This window comes from Otolemur garnettii, unplaced genomic scaffold (genome assembly GCF_000181295.1).
Source record: "Otolemur garnettii isolate 467f Iridium unplaced genomic scaffold, OtoGar3 scaffold00009, whole genome shotgun sequence".
Classification (NCBI taxonomy): Eukaryota; Metazoa; Chordata; class Mammalia; order Primates; family Galagidae; genus Otolemur; species Otolemur garnettii.
Genome location: NW_003852404.1, coordinates 627,477 through 634,278, shown reverse-complemented (window position 1 = coordinate 634,278; position 6,802 = coordinate 627,477). Strand labels below are relative to the sequence as shown.

Genomic DNA, 6,802 nt, shown 5'->3' with positions numbered 1-6,802 from the left:
AATAGCTGATTTGTTGACATCACTTGTTTAACTAGCACTAGCATGCAGTACAATGTGTATCGTCTGAGAGACAGTTACAAAATATTTTCGTGGTTGCCAATGCCAAAAAATGCCATTGTTCATTAAGTCCAAACAATGGTGGTTGAATTCTAACAACCAATCAACAATGCAAACTTTGATAAGCAGTTCTCGATAATTAGTTCTCAACAATTATTATTATTAAAGTTTAACATTATAAAATTAACAAAAATAATATAAAACTCATATCCTGGCGAAATAGCCACATGGCAGTGTTGGGACCAGAATTGCCGCTGAGAGACCACCACACACATGTAAAGACAAAAAGTGCTTTATTTTGCAAGCATATGTCTGGGCCACTCTTCCCTTCAGAGTGGCTGGAGGAAGGGCGACCCCCTAGTGAAGCGAGCTGAGCTGAGGTTTTTAAAGCGCATAGAGGAATTTCATCAGGTGTTTTGTCAGGCCGGGCTGCTATTGGCTGAGCTGTTTATGGTTAGAGACCCTCTAGAGAGGGGGGCTACTTGTTTGTTCCAGACAGTTTGGCTCTTTCTGAGCTAATTGTCCTTGCCTAGAAGCTAGGGAGGGAGCCAGTCTCCTTCAGATACAATTCCACCTGGGCAACCTTGCCCAGGAGGGGAGTAGGGAGTTTACATTAGCTTTTTCATTTCCAAATGAAGTTACATTAACCTCTTCATTCCCAAATGGAGTTACATTAACCTTTTCAGTAGCCCAAAAACCGTATATTCCCTTCCCATTGTCCCGCCGTGTCGTGCATTCTTTCTAAAAATCGGGACTTTTTAAAAATGCTGCCAGACGTGGGACAAATTGATAAAAATTGGGACTGTCCCGCCAAAAGTGGGATGTCTGGTCACCTTAGACTAGGGCAAGTTAAAAAGCCACAAAGCCCTGTTTTCACCAAGATAGAGTCAGCCACCTTTTTTTAGTTTTTAAAAAGTTGATTCTGACAATATTTGCCAGTTTTCTCATTGGAGGGAGATTGTTGGGGGGGTTTTATTCTACCATTTTACTGATGTTACTCTTCATCTCTTTTTAAAGATAAAATAAATTATGATTTCAGGTAGAGTTCAGGTAGTTCAAATTCAGAACTACAGTGTTTTGTCATCAATTTTAAATGTGTTCTGTGTTAAATTTGGTTCTCAAAGCCAGCAGCTTAATAATTACTCACTTGTTATACCACATTATATACATTAACAGCATTAGAATAACAATACCAACACTACCACAAACTATAGCCATGTGGTGCATGGGGGTATTTCAGTCAATGAAGGTGAAGGTGGTCTATATAAGATTGTATAATTCCTTGTTTTTACTATACCCTTTTTTTTTGAGACAGAGCCTCAGGCTATCCTCCTGGGTAGAGTGCTATGGCATCACAGCTCACAGCAACCTCCAACTCCTGGGCTCAAGTGAGTCTCCTGCCTCAGCCTCCCAAGTAGCTGGGAGCACAGGCGCCCACCACAACGCCCGGCTATTTTTTTTTTTTTTTTTTTTGGTTGCAGCTGTCATTGTTGTTTTGGCAGGTCCGGGCTGGATTTGAACCCGCCACCTTAGGTGTATGTGCTGGAGCCTTAGCCACTTGAGCCACAGGCGCGAGCCACTATACCTTTTCTGTATTTACATATGTTTAGATGTTAAGGTTGCCTGCAGTATTCAGTACAGTAACATTGCAATTACATGGTTGTAAAATATTTATATTGTTTTAACACCAAATCTACCATCATATTTACTCCTTGATCATTTTTAATTAAGTTTTTAACTTTTTGCTTTAAAAATTAGAGGCAAATAAGACCAGGGAGGCATCGCGTGGCCTGAACCGGCGCGATGGCAGAAGCCTCGGCTATGGGCGCCAGTGGAGAAGTGATGGCAGCGGCGGAAGGTTCCTCGGGCCCAGCCGGCTTGTCTCTGGGCCGAGGCTTCTCGAACTACTGGCCTTTCGAGCCCCAAGCGTTGGGCCTCAGCTGGAGCTGGCGGCTGGCTTCTCCGGCATGAAAGGCTGAGGTTGCAAGGTCCCACAGGAGACACTGCTCAAACTCCTGGGGGTACTGACACGGCCAGACTTGCGGCACCCGCTGAGCCAGGCCCTGGTAGGAGGCCAGGAAGAGGCGGCCCTGTTTAAAAAAAAAAAAAATTAGAGGCAAATACAGACGTGCATGTATACGTGTCTATATCTGTGATTTTGTTTTTTCTTTGTCTTTTGCCTCGCTCAGGTAGTGCAGGAGTCTGACTCTTTTTAACCTCATCCTCTATACTTCTTTTCCATCTTTTCTTTATGTCATTTCAGATGGCTTCCTTTTTCCTTTTGTGAAGCATTCCCATAACCTGTATAGGTAAAAACAGTTGCTCTTTAGGTGCTTCCAAAATAATTTTTCTTTTTTTTGTAAAGTAGGGCTCTTGCTATTTTGCTCAGGGTAGTCTGAAACTCCTGGTCTCAAGCTTCCCAAAGTTCTGGGATAATGGGTGTGATCCACTGCACCTGGGCTATTTTTTTTTTTTTTTTTTTGAGGTATGAACTTTTTGTTATTGTTTTAGGTTTCTTTGTTTTTCTCATATGTGTATGTAGCCCCAGTATGGTCAAACATGATTAGGTAATTTATCAGTTCAGTTTTTTCTTTTCCTCAGAATTAGCCATATTCTTAAGTATTGCTGTTGATGTGTAGGTCACAAGGCCTCTTGGGCAGCTGGCATTCAGGGATTTCCTGTTACCCTCTTTCCTGGGGCTGTAAGGAGCATTAGCTTAGTAGCTAGTGTTGGTAGCCAACCTGGGAAAGTGGGCTATGGGCCACCCTGACCTGTGCTTCGTTGTTTGGTATTTCTGTCCCCCCCCCCCACCCCAAACACAGGGTCTTGCTCTGTCACCTAGGCTAGAGTGCAGTGGCTCAGTCACAGTTAACTGTAGCCTTGAACTCCTGGGTTCAAGTTCTCTTACTTTCTCAACCTCCTGAGTAGCTGGAACTATAGGCTGTGCCACCACACTCAGCTAATTTGAAATTTTTTTTTGTAGCGGTGGGGTCTTGTTATGTTGCCCGGGCTGATCATAAACTCCTGGCTTACAGTGATCTTTCTTGGTTTCACAAAGTGCTGGGATTATAGGTGTGAGTTACTGTGCCTAGCCCAGTATTTCTTTATGTTACACATCTCTCAGGTTAAATTGTTGGGGTGGGTGAGGAGGCAATGGAGGAGGGATAGTTCCTGGGCAGTCTGGTCTGGAGGAGGAGATCTAGAAGTCTTAAGTAGCTCTCATTCAGTTTTTTTCATCAGTCTTCTTCTTTTCAACTCCTCTCATAGTTTCTTAGACTTTTACAGGATTCTTCTGCTTAAATGGGCTTGTGACTTGTTGGCTGAAATCTAAGACACTGCATTTCATCTGCTTTTTGTCTTTCAGAATTTTATTGACCTGCTTTGTTGTCCTTTTTCTGGTCTGATTATCTTGTTGCATAACAAACCACCATTTTATTATATTCACAGGATCTGTAGGTCAGAAATTTGGAAAGGGTATGAAATGATGTCTTATTTTTGCTCCACATATTTGGAACATAAACCTCCGTGACTCACAGTAGAGCAAGACTCATACAACTAAGGGGTGCAGGATTTACTTCTAAGGTGCCTTCTTCATCTCATGTGTGGTACCTTGACAGCAATGGCTAGAAGGCTGGGCTCAGTTATGACTCTCAGCCCAAATACCTACATATGGCATTTCCAGCATGGCTACTTTGGGATAGTTGGATATGTTACATAGCAACTCAGGGATACAACAGTGAATGTGTTAACAGGATCAGATAGAAGCTGTGTGTCCTTTTAAATGACTTGTCCTCAGAAGTCATACAGTGTCATTTCTACTATAACCTATTGGTCAAAGCAGTCATAAAAGTGGCAAGGTTATTATATTGCAGAAAAACACATGAGATGGGAGATATTGTGGCTGTTTTCAGAAAATATAATCTGATGTACTTTTTGTTCTTAAGAACTATCTTTATTTTATTTTATTTCATTTTATTTTTGAGACAGAGTCTCAGTATGTTGCCCTCAGTAGAGAGCTGTGGCATCACAGCTCACAGCAACCTCCAATTCTGGGGCTCAAACGAGTCTCCTGCTTCTGCCTCCCAAGTAGCTGGGACTACAGGTGCCCGCCACAACACCTGGCTATTTTTTTTGTTGCAGTTGTTTAGCACGTCTTGGGTGGGGTTTGAACATGCCAGCCCTGGTGTATGTGGCCGGCGCCCTAACCACCGAGCACGGGCAGTGAGCTGAAACCACTGAGCACAGGCAGTGAGCTGAAATCCTTATCTTTAACTTCTTTATTCTTATTTCAGAGGAGTTAGGAGGGGGCACAAATAGATACTCCGTTGTTCTCCATTGATACTCCATTGTCACGTTAACTGGCAGTCCCTTGCATGATGATTTTTATATTTAAGTAAACTCTCTTTCATCAAAGTACAACATGAACGCAGTTAAGATCACATATTGTAAATGCGCTGTTTGATGAATTATCACATAGTAAACATGTTTTGTAAATGCCACCCCAAATCAGGAAATGGAACACTGGTAGCACCTCTGAAGTACCTCTTGCCCCTTTGCAGTATTACTTCTGTCTTCTCCCTCAAAGGTAACTGCTTTACGTTACAAACTTCTATAATCATAGATGAGGTTTGCTTACTGTTGAATTTTATGAGTATATAATGAACTGTATAACATGTACTCTTGTGTCTGCCTGCTTTTACTACACAACGCATTTTAAGAGTCATCCTTTTTACCCATTTGTAGCACTACTTCATTTGTTTTTATTGTTGAATAGTATTCCAGCATACAAATGTATGAATTTGCTTATTCATTTTGCCATTGATTTCTCCTAAAATAGTTAAAGCTCTATGCAGATCTTCAGTCTCATTTATATCATTTACTTGTGTGGTAGTCCCTTTAATAACATTTATTTAATTGCTTAGCTTTATCTTTCCTGCCACCCTTCAATCCTCTCCCACCTAACAATTATATTTTTTATATATCACCTATAATGTCGGGAGAACCTTTATCTGGTGTTCTTAATTTTCTGCGATGCACTGTGAAACATGAAGTAAGAGAAAAGGAAAGGGTTCCAAGTCAAAATATCTCACAATCTCAGTAGTAAGTTTATTCATTTTTATTTCAGATATAGTCTAATACAGATGGGGCTACTTATTTGGTTTCTTTCCTTTTGTTTTTGAGACAGAGCCTCAAGCTATCCCCCTGGGTAGAGTGCTGTGGCATCATAGCTCACAGCAACCTCCAACTCCTGGGCTCAAGCGAGTCTCCTGCCTCTGCCTCCCAAGTAGCTGGGACTACAGGCGCCCGCCACAATGCCTGGCTACTTTTTCGTTGCAGCCATCATTGTTGTTTTGGCGGACTCGGGCTGGATTCGAACCCACCACCTTAGGTGTATGTGGCTGGTGCCTTAGCCACTTGAGCCACAGGCGCTGAGCTGGTTTCCTTTCCTATAGAAGATGAGAACATATGAATTAGAGAAGTGAGATGCTAGGATAGTGGTGTTAGTGTAGTAGTGAAAAAAGTCAGGTGATTATATAAAAAGAATAAAGGAGACAAAAGCATAGCAATTTGTGGCTCTTTGGTTTAAGGTAAGTTCTTAATAGTCTTGTTTTTATTAAAGTAACACAGTGCAATAACAATTTTTCTTAATGATTATGAGGTTAAATTACATTTATTAACTAAGTTTATAAGCTACTGCATAGCGAGGGTTGAAGAAGACAATTATGGAAAGGACTGTTGACAAGAATACTAGGTTGAAAAGCCCTCAGAGACGTTAGAAGCAGCTTCTTATTATTTTCCTTTTAAGATGGTTGCTAAAATTTTAAGAGCAGTTTTCTTTCCTAATAGCGTTTGTCTACTTATTGTCACTCTGTCTTACCACTGCGTATCAATTATAATATTATAACATTTTTACCACCTGGAAATAAATTAATACATGATTATGGTTATAAAGAGTAAGTACCATGTGTTATACCCAAACCTTGCAACATTGTCTATCTGCTGTTATTGTCTTTTAAGTAAGCCTTTTTATACCTCTAAGCTTTAATTTCCTCATATGTAAAATAGGGATAATAGTACAGTTGATCCTTGAACAACGTAGTTCTGTACTGCGGGAGTCCACTTACCCATGGATTTTCTTCAGCCTCTGCCACCTGGAGACAGCAAGAATACTTTCTTCCTGCCTCTCGTCTCTCTTCTTCAATTCAGCCTACTCAGTGTGAAGATGATGAGGATGAAGATCTTTATGATGATCTACTTCCACTTAATAAATAGTAAATATATTTTCTTCACAACTTACTAACAACATTTTCTTTTCTCTAGCTTATTTTTTATTGTAAGAATATAGTATTTAATATATATAACATACAAGATATGTATTAATTGACTATATTATTGATAAGATTTCTTAGGTCAATAGTAAGCTATTAGTAGTTAAGTTTTGGATGAGTCAAAAGCTATGTGTGAATTTTCACCTGTGTGTGTGGGGGGGGGGGTGTCAATGCTCCATGTCCCTGAATTGTTCAAGGGTCAGTTGTACTTACCTCAAAGGTTTGTGTGAATTGAATAAAGCATAATACATGTAAAGCGCATAGTGCTTAGCAGTCAGTAAGTGTTGTTAATAATTAACATTTCTAATAATCTAGTTGGTGAATAGGATATGTTAGAATGATATCTGTTACATGTTAATATAGAAGTTTTTTATGCCCCAGATAGGTGTTTTTGGTAGACAAAGGAAAAGATTTCA

The 6,802-nt window shown here is 40.3% G+C and overlaps 1 protein-coding gene across 13 annotated transcripts in view; it reads left to right on the top strand.

Moving 5' to 3' along the window:
- The window catches only part of KDM6A (lysine demethylase 6A), a 234,202-nt gene that overhangs the window by 25,904 nt on the left and 201,496 nt on the right, over positions 1-6,802 (top strand). The window contains exon 1 of one of the 13 annotated variants that reach the window (XM_023509762.1): positions 6,294-6,329. The exons of the other annotated variants lie outside the window; for them this stretch is intronic. The gene's annotated coding sequence lies outside the window, so the exon portion shown is untranslated. Of the gene's footprint in view, positions 1-6,293; positions 6,330-6,802 lie in introns of those variants that run through there. 13 annotated transcript variants of the gene reach the window in all.